The 13,128-nt window shown below is 34.9% G+C and overlaps 1 non-coding gene across 1 annotated transcript; it reads right to left on the bottom strand.

Annotated features, from left to right (window-relative positions):
- Positions 1-7,492: 7,492 nt before the first annotated feature.
- LOC112913326 (U6 spliceosomal RNA) lies at positions 7,493-7,596 on the bottom strand. The gene has a single exon (XR_003233658.1). It is a non-coding gene; the product is annotated as a U6 spliceosomal RNA (small nuclear RNA).
- Positions 7,597-13,128: the final 5,532 nt, after the last annotated feature.

Raw genomic sequence — 13,128 nt, 5'->3', positions numbered from 1 at the left:
AGAGAAGTTAATAGAATTGTCTTGATGATTTAGGTCAAGACTAATGACAAAATTTTTATGGTGATGGTAAGCAATGTTGTGCCCAGTCAGGATGAATGTATCTTTTGATGGAATTCTCTAGATTATATTTCTCTTTGAAATGCAGCCCAAGATTGTAACAGAGACAGGGGGCTCATAGATTTCACACTGACATCCTTCATTTCTCTCTCACTGGATAAAACATTACAAGTGTTGATGGGTTTTCATTGGATTTTCACAAAATTTGAAGGTAGCATCCACCTGGGGGAAGAGTGTCCTCAGTTGAAAATTAGCAAATGTGTTTCTTCAGCTACTGCTTGACAAGTTCCCATTTAACCTTCCTTGTGTTAAAGATCTGTTGTGACTATTTTCTTGTTTAGCAGATAACATAAACACAAACTCTGAACAGAAGAGGAACCTCCCATTGATAGGCTAAACAGGTGAGGCATATGAGTAAACAAGATAGGGTAGGCATAAACTCAAATCTATCTTGTTGGGTCCTCTAATGTTGGGAAGTTACTTAACACCTTCCTGTTTTCTGAGTTCTTCTGAATAGTTCCTTTTAAAAAAATCTCTTCAAGCATAGTTCATATTCCATGATCAGAGATTGGATTTCAGATCTGTTACTTGAGGGTTGGCCTAGAGAATGGAGAATGTAGATGATTACTTTGCTGGTCGAAGAAAACGATCAGTGCCTGGGAGGCAACAGTTTTCTTGGGGGTGGGGGGAACATGTGGGCTGTGTATGAAAAAGCTTAATATTATTATTAAAAGTTGAGGATTGTATTCAGTCAACCAGACTAATTTTCTTATGAAGTAAGGACTGTCCCTCTCCCTTTCTGTATGCTCTTGATGTTCAATTTAAATTGATGGTACCCATTCTATGTGAATAAAGATACTCAAACTTGAGGAGAGTTAAGAGGTATTTTATCAGATATGTTCTCTTTAAAAATGGAGTTTCATTCTCATGATTTAATCTCTTTCCTAGATATTTAAAGCTTTTTCCTAAAACAAAATTCTGATTATTTTCAAGTTTAAAAATAACTTGAAATTACTTAAACACTACAAAATATTTAGAAAGAATGAAAAATAAAGTGATAATTTGGTAGGAAAATAACCTCTTAACTCAGTATCCTACTTTCTCATTCTGAAACCTATCCAAAAACATCAAGAAAATAGTAAAACAAAGATATAAACTCTATTCTTTGATCAAATCTGGAAAGAGATACAAAGTATTTGTAAGGGCTTTCAAAAGCAAATGAGGTCATGTAGAGACTATCTGACAAGAACCAGAGAAAATCAGGGAGAAAGAGCCCAATTTTGGCCGAGTGCAGAGATTATCAGAGTTCTTGAAGATGAAGAACATGATGTGAAATGTACAGGGTAGGAAAATTTTTTCCTTCTGCCTTTCTAGGCTCTTTGGCTAGCCTAATAATTTGTTATAAGATTAGTAGGATAAAAATATCATACATAAGAAAGCCCCAAAGATAGGAAAATAAGGCTTATGTGACATCCAGAGCTAAAGACAAGAGGGTAGGGCTTTAAGGGGAAGGAAGACAACTCACAAAAAGATAAGAACAAATTTTTGGTAAGCAAGAATATTTGTGATAACTTGCAGATGAGTCTTTCTGATAAAAAGTTATCTTTAGTATAACTAAAGATACCAGGGTCCTGGTATGGGCCCTTGATCTAATTTCTTTTAAGCAATACATCTGTTGAGCCTTGATTATCTTCAACTTGAAATAATCCACATGTCACAGTGGCATATTTTGGAGTCATGTATTCTCTTCTCCCTCAATTTTGCCTTTGAAACTTCCCCAAGAAGTTTCATGCTCCAGAACTTGAGTTAGTCTATTGTTCCATCTTGCTGAACCAATCTTCTATTTCTGCAATAGGTCAGTTCAGTTAAACTTATTTCAGAAGGTAATGATACAGGTGGGTCCTGAAGTTATGCTTACATTGACAAGCAGTCAGGTATTTAATATGAAGAATTCATATGGGAATAAAAGTAAAATGATTAGTGATTGGAGCGTACTGAAATTCTAGTTTCTAAATTCTAAAGACAGCCAGTTGAGAAGATTTATAGATGTGAAGGCCTGAAGCATCTTCAGATGGAATGAGTGGCAATCTGACATGTTTCTCTGGTTTGTAATTTGAATGTCTGTGGTGATTGGATTGTGGTGGTCCAATCAGTAACAAGCTTGAAGTTGTCTATACATTAGCAATTCTGGTGATTTATCTAAAATTTATATTAATTTGTCCCACTTTAGTTTGCATGACTTTGAGGGCAGTTTTAGTGTTGAATGTTTCCAAATCAAGAGGGTGATAAAGTTAGAAATGTTAGTTTGAAGAGTTGTAGCTAAGTATAGATTATCTAGAGGAAATCAGAATCCAGTTAGTTTGCAGCAGAAAACACACCCTCAGAGACAATCAAAAGCACTAGAATCTAATATGAATAAAGTTGTATTGCTGAAACATGATCTTTCCATTTACAGCCACCTCCATTTCTATCAAAGATAGCCACAGTACGACTAATCTGTTTGTAAATTATTATTATTATTTTAAATATTTTATTTATTTATTCATGAATGACATGGAGAGAGAGAGGCAGAGACATAGGCAGAGTGAGAAGCAGGCTCCCTGTGGGAAGCCCAATGCGGAACTTGATCCCCGGACCCTGGGATCCCTCTTTGAGCCAAAGGCAGGTGCTCAACCACTGAGCCACCCAAGTACCCCTTGTTTGCAAATTAAATCTAGTTTCAATAAGTCTGACCTGATTATTTATTTAAGTGCAGCAAGAATAATGATGGACTATGAAGGCTCTTTTAAATTTCTTTTGCCACAACTTTTCATAATTTCAGATTGAAGTCTTAAAAGCCCCAAAGACATGAAGCAAAGCTAAGGGTAAGCTATCAGACTTTGCCTGCAATACCTATATTTATGGATTAATTCCTTTCTTCTCAAGATTCCTGGGCCTGACAGGAAATGATCTTCCTTACTACACCTGGTAAAGCTTTTGGGAATTTTGTAAGCAAGATTCTGGCCCATTTTTCCAATGGTTTTTATTGGCTCCAAAGTCAACCTTAGTTTTTTAAAGCTGCCTGGTCATACATGATTCTATGCATATGTCTCTCAAATATAACATACCAGCTAAAGCCTTGGGAATGTAATCAGCATTTCCAAATGTATCCTTTTCCAAGAGGACATATCATTATTGAATTTATAAAAAAAATGGTATTGCCATGAAAATAATCATTCTCAACTAAGAATTTCCAAATTCTTAGTTGAACTTATGGGGGGAGGGATCAGATGGTGAGAAAATTTTTTAATTTTTTTCAGAAAGATAGATCTTACCAAATTGCTGATAGCCTATGAAAAAAGAGAATAAGGTTTTCTTAAATCTGGAAAAACATAACATGAAAGAACCAACAAGGTTTCAAACAGAAAGTCAGCTCCAAGTTTATTCAGTTCCGTCAAATTAATATCTATTGATCTTGTTCTTTCCTTAGCACTTTTAGGAAGCTATCAGTTTTCCATTAGAGTTTTGAAAATTCATACCCAGTTCAGTGATATGATCTTAAAGTTATCACAGACCTGTATTCTAGAGTACTCATTGAGTCCTTCTCATGAATCTTTCTGAAGGTGAGACATTTGCCAAAGCATCAGAGTAAATCAGTAGCTCTCTGTAAATACATTTTAAAATGTCTTAAAAATGGCAATGATTAAAGTCTTATGAGAGTTTATTATAATGTAATTGATAAGGCATTTTGGTTATTGAGCCTAGTTTTGTACATGGTGTAAGAAAAATGGTCCAATTTCATTCTTCTGCATGTGACTGTCCAATTTTCCCAACACCATTTGTTGAAGAGACTTTTTTCCACTGGATATTCTTTCTTGCTTTGTTGAAATTAGTTGACATAGAGTTAAGGCCCATTTCTGGGTTCTCTTTTCTGTTCCATTGATCTTTGTGTTTGTTTTTGTGCCAGTACCATACTGTTTTTGATGATTACAGCTTTGTATAGGCTTGAAGTCCAGAATTTTGATGCCACCTGCTTTGGTTTTCTTTTTCAATATTCCTTTAGCTATTCAGAGTCTTTTCTGGTTCCATAAAATTTTAGGATTATTTCTTCCAGCTCTGTGAAAAAAGTTGATAGTACTTTGATAGGGATTGCATTGAATATGTAAATTTCTCTAGGTAGCACAGACATTTTAACAATATTTATTTTTCCATTCCATGAATATGGAATGTTTTTCTATTTCTTTGTGTCTTCCTCAATTTCTTTCAGAAGTGTTCTATATTTCTTGGCACAGATATTTTGCTTCTTTAGTTAGGAATGCTCATAGGTATCTTAAGGTTTTTGGTGCAATTGTAAATGGAATTGACTCCTTAATTTCTCTTTTTTCTGTCACATTTTACTGTATAGAACTGCAACTGATTTCTGTGCATTGATTTTATATCCTGTCACTTTGTTGAATTTATGTATGAATTCTAGCAATTTTGGGGTGGAGTCTTCTGTATTTTCCACATAGAATATCATGCCATCTATAAAGAATGAGTTTGATTTCTTCTTTGCCAACTTTTTTAAAGATTTATTTATTTATTTATGACAGACAGAGAGAGAGAGAGAAAGAGAGGCAGAGGCACAGGAGGAGGGAGAAGCAGCCTTCATGCTGGGAGCCCGACGTGGGACTCGATCCTGGGACTCCAGGATCGCGCCCTGGGCCAAAGGCAGGCACTAAGCCACTGAGCCACCCAGGGATCCCCTTCTTTGCCAGTTTGAATGCCTTTTATTTCTTTTTGTTGTCTGATTGCTGAGGCTAGGACTTCTAGTACTATGTTGAACAGCAGTGGTAAGAGTGGACATTCCTGTCATGTTCCTGACCTCAGGGGAAAAAGCTCTAAGTTTTTCCTCATTGAGAATGATATTCACTGTGGGATTTTTGTAGATGTCTTTTATGATATTGAAGTATGTTCCCTCTATCCATACAATGTGCATAGTTTTAATCAAGCAAGGATGCTTTGTCAAATGCAGCATTTGTCAAATGCTGTTTCTGCATCTATTGAGAGGATCATCATATGGTTCTTGTCCTTTCTTTTATTAATGTAGTGTATCACATTGATTAATTTGCAGATATTGAATCACCTTGCAGCCTCAGAGTAAATCTCACTTGGTTGTGGTGATTAATCCTTTTAATGTACTGTTGGATGTTGTTGGTGTTGGCTAGTAATTCAGTAAGAATTTTTGCATCCACATTCATTAGAGATATTGGTCAGCAATTCTCCTTTTTGGTGGGATCTTTGTCTAGTTTTGGAGTCAAGGTAATGCTGGCCTCATAGAATGAGTTTGGAAGTTTTCCTTCCATTTCTATTTTTTGAAACAATTTCAGAAGAATAGGTGTTAATTTTTCTTTAAATGTTTAGTAGAATTCCCCTGATGGCCCTGGACTCTTGTTCATTGGGAGATTTTTGATTACTGCTTCAATTTACTTGCTGGTTATGGGTCTGTTCAGGTTTTCTATTTATTCCTGTTTCAGTTTTTGTAGTTTCTATGTGTCTAGGAATGCATCCATTTCTTGCAGACTGCCTTATTTGTTGACATATAGTTGCTTATAATATGTTCTTATGATGGTTAGTATTTCTTCAGTTTTATTGTTATCTCCCCTCTTTCATAAATGATTTTATTTTTTTGGTCTTTTCTCATATAGTTGCTTATAATATGTTCTTATAATGGTTAGTATTTCTTCAGTTTTGGTTGTTATCTCCCCTCTTTCATAAATGATTTTATTTTTTTGGTCCTTTCTCTTTTCTTTTTGATAAGTCTGGCCAGGGGTTTATCAATATTTTTAAATCTTTCAAAGAACCAGCTCCTAGTTTTTTTCATCTGTCCTACTATTCTTTTGGTTTCTATTTCATTGATTTATGCTCTAAGATTTAATAATGCTCATCTCCTGCTAGATTTAGGCTTTACTTGCTGTTCTTTCTCCAGCTTCGTTAGGTGTAAGGTTAGGTTGTGTATTTGAAAACATTTTTATTTCTTGAGAAAGAAATTTTCATTTTCATTTTCATTTGTTTCTGTTAATTTTTAAGTTCTTCTTTAATTTCCTGGTTGACCCATTCATTCTTTAGTAAGATGCTCTTTAACCTCCATGTATTTTTGTTCCTTCCAAATTTCCTCTTGTAATTAAATTCAAACTTTAAAGCATTGTGGTCTGAAAATATGCAGGGAATAATCCCAATTTTTTGATAGCAGCTGAGATCTGATTTGTGATCCAGTGTGTGATCTATTCTGGAGAATGTTCCATGTGCACTTGAGAAGAATGTATATTCTGTTACTTTAGAATGGAATGATCTGTATATATTTGTGAAGTCCATCTGGTCTAGTATGTCATTCAAAGACCTGGTTTCCTTGTTGATATTCTGTTTAAATGATCTGTCCATTGCAGTTAATGGGATGTTAAAGTTCTGTACTATTATTGTATTATTATCGATGTGTTTCTTTAATTTTGTTATTAATTGATTTTTATCACTGGCTGCTCCCATGTTAGGGGCATAAACATTTATAATTGTTAGGCCTTCTTCTTGGATAGACCTTTTGATTATGATATAATGTTCTTCCTCATCTCTTATTACAGCCTTTGGTTTAAAATTTTTTTTTTTTATTTTTTGGGTGTTTTTTGGGGGGGGTTAAAATTTAATTAGTCTGATATAAGAATTGCTACCCCAGCATTCTTTTGATGTCCACTAGCATGATAAATGATTTTCCACCCCCTCACTTTCAATATGGAGGTGTCTTTGGGTCTAAAAAGAGTCTCTTGATGATAGTATTTCAATGGGTCTTGCTTTTTTATCCAATGTGGTACTATACTGTGTCTTTTGATTGTAACACTTAACCCATTTACGTTCAGAGTAACTATTGAAAGATATGAATTTAGTGCCATTGTATTAGGTATAAAGTCATTGTTTCTATATATTGGCTCTGTTCCTTTCTGGTCTATGTTACTTTTGGGTTCTCTCTTCACTTAAAGACCCTCTTTAATATTTATGATCACAAAGTCTTTTAGTTTCTGTTTGTCCTGGAAGTTCTTTATCTCTCCTATTTTGAATGACAGCCTAGCTGGGTAAAGTATTCTTGGTTGCATATTTTTCTCACTTAGTGCCTTGAATATATCATACTAGTCTTTTCTGGCCTGCCAGGCCTCTGTGCATAGGTCTGGTGCCAGTCTAGTGTTTCTACCTCTGTAGGTTAAAGACTTGTTCTGAGCTGCTTTCAGGTTTTTCTCTTTGTCTCTGAAACTTACAAGCTTCACTATGATATGTCAAGCTATTGATCTATTTTTATTGATTTTATGAAGGGTTCTCTGTGCTTCCTGGACTTGAATGCCTGTTTTCTTTCCCAGATTAGGGAAGTTCTCAGTTATAGCTTGTTCAAATATACCTTTTGCCCCCCTCTCTTTCCTCTTCTGAAATCCCAATAAAAAATATGGAATGCTTCACAAATTTGCATATCATCTTTGCACAGGGGCCAAGCTAATCTTCTTTGTGTAGTTCCAATTTTAGCATATGTGCTGAAGTGAGCACAGCATTCTTAAATTGCAAAAACCCTAATATCTAGTGAAAATTAAGAATTAGGCAATTGTGACCTTTAGAAACACTTTCTCAAAGTATGTATTTTTTGTAATAACAAGTTACAAGTAGATACACCTATGTTCAGTAATTAGCATTTCTATATTTTATTTAAGGAATGGTAGAGATATTCAGTAAATTTCCATCATTATTTTGACTTAGCAAAACTCTAAGAGTGTAAGTTACCAAAAAATTTTAGGAAACTATTTAAGTAGACATATCATAAAACATAATTATTGCTGAAGATTTTACTTAAAAATTTTTATAGCACTTGGGATGCCTGGGTGGCTCAGTCAGCTAAGTGGCTGATTCTTGTTTTTGCCTCAGGTCATGATCTTGGAGTTCTGGGATTGAGGCCTGTGATGGACCCTGTGCTCAGTGAGGGGTCTGTTTCAGGATTCTCTCCCTTCTTCTGCCCCTCCCCCTGCTCTCTCTCTCTCAAATAAATAAATACATCTTTAAAAAGTTTTTATCCCACTTATTTACTTCCCTTGTTCTTAACAATCATACTTAGATTACTCATAAAAATTTGAGACATTAAATCAACTAGTCATCATCTTAAGTTATTTTTCTTGCTGATAAGTTTTAAAACAGATAACATTGAGATTATTTTACTTTTAGTAAAGCTGGATAGAATAAAGTTATTATACTTAATTGCTGATAACTTTAAAGGCATACCTGTTTAATTAAACCAACAGACTTAAAGTAGTTTTTATTTATTGAATATTGTCTTAGGTCATGTGAACTTGAAAAGCACTTGGGTTAGTTTTTATTCTATTTCTGAGAGTTTTAAAAATACTTAATTCATATAGATACTTATTTTAAACCATTTAAATGGAGATCTTTAGAAATCATTTTGGCAATACTATCCAGAGATAGAAATTTATCACCTATCTACAATATACATATACTGACATATATAAACATACATATAAACATATAAGCAAACAGAGATTTGATAGCTTTTATTCTAAGATTTTGGCCATGAATAAGGTGCAGAAATACAAAACTAACTACTTTATAAAAGAATAATTGGATTCAAACTTTTTTTTTGGGGGGGGGGAGTTGGAATCAGTTAAATTTGCTTGCTCAGATGGCTAAAGCTTTCTACTGTTTATGGAGATGACTTTGAAGAACTGTATTTGCCTTTGACATAATCTTATGGAAACTGTGTATCAGAGTTTAGCCAAAGGAGCTTTTATAGAAATTTATATTTTAGAAAAGTCTCTTTTTCTTCCTCTTTTTATCCTTTTTTAAAAATTCAGTTTCAGGTCATTGTTGACAGTATTTTATTTATCTCCTGGGATATTTATATTTAAAGGCAAGGTAAAATTTAAATCTTCAAGGTAAAGTATGTAAGTTTTCTCTTATGAGTTTTGGTGTATATTCATTATCAAAAGTCTAGGGTAATTACTATTTAAATCTTTCTTTTTTAAAAAATGTAGGACAATTGTAATGTCCTAATTTGTTATGATACCTGTGTTTGAAAGCAAATAGGAAGAGGTGTGAGTGGACTTTGAGTTGTGCTCAGCATTATGCTTCTGTTTCTCTAAAAGTTGGAGTTTAAATCAAGATAGTTGATTTTACCTTCTTTTCTATTATTTGACATTTCTGTAGCTAACCTCAGAAAATTGGGTAGGTGCTTCTATTGTAATGATTAGAACTTGACTAGTCCACCCAACCACAATATTTTGAATTTGCTTTTTTTTTTTCTTTTTTATATCAAGGAGAAAATTTCCATCTAAGTGAGAAATGAAAAGATTTCTGTGTTCTAGAGCTTCAAGGCTTGGTGTAGCATGCCTTTGAAAGATCTGTATAAAGCATTCAACAGAGGCATTTGAATGTTCATATTTACGTGTGCACAATTCAAATTTAGACCAATTCACCTTAGCAGGGAGAGCCTCTATTATTGCTTCTATTAGTCCCTGAACATTAGCCTCCAGTTGATATATTTCCTGATCATTTGTAGGAGGGCCTGGGAGAAATTCTGGCCATCTGTTTCCTCTGTGAGAGGGGTTTCTGGCTTGTCGTCTGTTAGCTACAGTATAATCGTGGGTGGCAAGAACATTTTTCAGTGGCCAATCCAGGTTCCTGTGAATGGAATTGTGAATGACCACTAATCTTTCTGATTCCTTTCTAAATTTGATGGGATCTTCTGAAAGTGGAGGTAAAAGTGCTTCATAATTTAAAAGATCTGATGTTTTCCAGAGGACATGAATTCTTTGTGATGGATGATCCCTGGACCTCCACAAATGATGTTGCCTGATGCTGGAAGACCCTGATTATAGAGCCCTGGCAAGTAAGAGGAGGTGTATACATACCTGTACCGCTAGGCCTAGAGAACAGGCCAGAGCACTGGCTGTAAATGGTACAGGCAAAGGGGAGCTGAAACAGGCATCTGGATGTGTAATGGATTTTCTGGGGAAGGTGGAAGAGTTTGGGGAGTTTAGGAATTTTGCTAAGGAAATGGAACCAGGTTTTCAGAAGGGGGAATATACATTGGATGTAGACTAATTTTTGCTCTAATTTGGGTCCTTTCATCTTGTTCAGGCAGTCCCTAAGGCTAGCCATTATACTTCTTTTTATCCACTTTTGAATTTGGTCCTTCTATAGGTACCACTAAGACAATTAGGAAAAGAGCTCTCTAAAATTTTTTTAGATAATGAAGCTTTTTCAATTCAAAGGATCCTTCATGTGGCCATTGACAAGTAAGATTTTATATTAATATCAATAACAGCTCAAACCACTTAGCCCTTTTATGGCTTAACCTTGGATGTAAGAGGTTTCTGACAAGAAAATGTAAAAGATGCAGGTCTAATGAGATCCAAAAAGTTCACTCCCAGAGTTACCCTAAGAAATCAAAGGCCTCCATGATCACAGGCAGTAAGCATGGTGTAGTGAACATGGTGTGCCCAGTTTCCCATGGGAATGCGAAATGCCTCCAGTCATAGGCCAGCTAATCTGTGACACTGGACAGGTGCTACTGGAATGGGACGTTGGTAGCACTAACAAAGCAATGAAGGTTGGGACAGCACAGCCCCTTATGGACCAGGACCCTTTATGATCAATTCTGAGAGCTGACGCAGCCAGACAAAAAGAGTGCTGCTTGTGACTTTGTGTCTCAGAACCTCAGTCCATTCAACTGACCACCCTGGTGAATGCACCTTCTGGACAGCAGAGACCAGAGAAGATATCCTTAAAAGCCAAGCCTCCAGGACACAGAACAAGATCTCTGGAAAACATCATTCAGTTTTTATATATTTAAGTTTTATATAGCAACGTTTGTCTAAAGTGACAGTGGTTTGATGAGAACTGTGAAGTTACCAGTCTATGAGGCTTATAGGGCATATGCCTGTGTTCTACTGTATGATTTTTCCTCCTTAGGACAAATGACATAGCAAACAGAGACAAAGGGAAACAATGACTATCTCTAGGGGGAAAAATCAATAGAAAACAATGGTACTCAAAACAAATCTATAGCAGAGTTGCTATACCCAAGAAACTAGTTCATGCAAGTATTTTCTCCTGCTAATGTGAATTTAGAAGAAGATAATGACTCTCACCACTCTTGCTTCCATCAGACCCTGCAGGCAGAGATCTGGGAGGCTGATATGGTAAGAATCCTTTCTTTCTACCAACTCCTATTAGGGGTCCCAGGATCTTTCAGCCATAGCAACCACAGAGCAAGCAATGTCCAGGCAGTTGAAAACCCCATTCCAGGTGTCAAAACTATAGGGGAGGGAAATTTTTCCCTTCTTCTCTTTTTGGTTCTGTGGCTGGTCTAATAATTAAATCAACATAAGGTAAATTAACAACAACAACAACAAAACTCAAAGACATGAGACCCAAAGACAGGGATTTTTGGCTTATATGCCATTCAGAGCTAAGAAGAGGAGGTGGAGTCTGGGGGTTCAAAGGGGAGGAAGAAAACTGACAGGAAGATGAAATGAGCAAATGTTTGAGAAAAAAATATTTGTCATTCTGTGCAGATAAGTCTTTCTGGTAAAAAGTTACCTATGGTGTTAGCTTGATTCTGGTACAAGTTCCTCTAACTAAATTATTTTAGGTAGTGAAGGGGAAGGTAAACAACTTTTCCTGAGTCTGTTGGGCTTTGATCATCTTCAGTTCAAAATAATCCACACGCCAGAGTGGCATATTTTGGGGTCCTGTAGTGTTTTCCCTCAAAGACAAAAAGTAATGTTCTTGCTTATGACATTTAGTGCAGGGGTAAAATAAGTGACAACAAAGCCATCTGACTCCAGTGTGGTTCAGAAAACTAGTGGGAATGAGGCTCCATGAAGAATCCATTTTCCTGGAAGTTGTTTTGTGTGTGTGTAGCAATTGAACACAATAAAAATGAACATTTTCATAGGAAAAGTGATTTGCTAAAAGAATCCACAGAAATTTGTATAATAAAACTAGAATGATTTTCACAGAAGAAATAGAGTAAGATGTTAAGGTGATAGCATGAAAAGGCACCAGGATAGTTTTACAGGGCAGTTTTACCAAACTGTTAGAAAATAGAAAACTATAATACTATTTAAATTGATGTTGAGCATAGAAAAATAATGATTGCAAATTTCCATTATAGTTTTAAAGAGAGAATACAAGCTGTTAGCAAAATCTGACACAGATAGTTGAGAAGAAAAAAAATGCTATGGATCACAAGCAGTGATGCCAACACCTATTCCTAAATAATTAATAATCATAAATAATAGTTACTTTTAGAAGGTTTAATTATATTGAACCACATTGGTCATGATCTAAACAGAAATATGATTTTCCATGCTGAAAAGACATTTGATAAAATTAAGCTTCCATTTAGAGTAAATACAATCAATAAGCTTATACAATTTCTTTTTTAAGTTGATGGATTATTATTTTAAGGAAGAATCCATCCTATAAGCCAACAAAATGCCTAATGAGAAAACACTAGAAGCTCCCCCACTGAAGGTAGGATCAGTTGGTGTTAGATACTATCATTGCTATGTGCTGTGATATAGTTCATATTGCTATATAGGTGCTAGCTAATACAATTAGATCAAGAATAAAATTAGAAATACAAAAATGTATAAAGAAGAGGTAAAATATTTTTATTTCCATATAGTCTGATTGTATACTTGGGAAAAATAAGAGATTCAACTACTAGAAACAATAATTTCATTAGTGGAATTAAAAATATATACATATTCAATAATTTTCACATACTGAAACAAACCACTTAGAAGATATACTACAAAAAAAATTACTCTACTTCTGAGGAAACACAAAAGATAAAATACTAAGGAATTTACAAAAAATGCAGGAGATCTTTATTAAGAAAATTTGAACAAATTGAAAGGTATACCATATTCTTGAGTAGAAAGACATAGGCATTAAGATTTTAGCCGCCTCTGTTACTCCATAATATAGACATGATTTCCAAAAAAAAAAAAAAAATTAGCATTGCCAGACATTAGAATGTAAATAATGGCTTATAAGGGAAGA

This window comes from Vulpes vulpes, chromosome 9, assembly GCF_048418805.1.
Source record: "Vulpes vulpes isolate BD-2025 chromosome 9, VulVul3, whole genome shotgun sequence".
Classification (NCBI taxonomy): Eukaryota; Metazoa; Chordata; class Mammalia; order Carnivora; family Canidae; genus Vulpes; species Vulpes vulpes.
The sequence above is the reverse complement of the archived record's forward strand: the minus strand, read 5'-3'. Positions and strand labels throughout refer to the sequence as shown.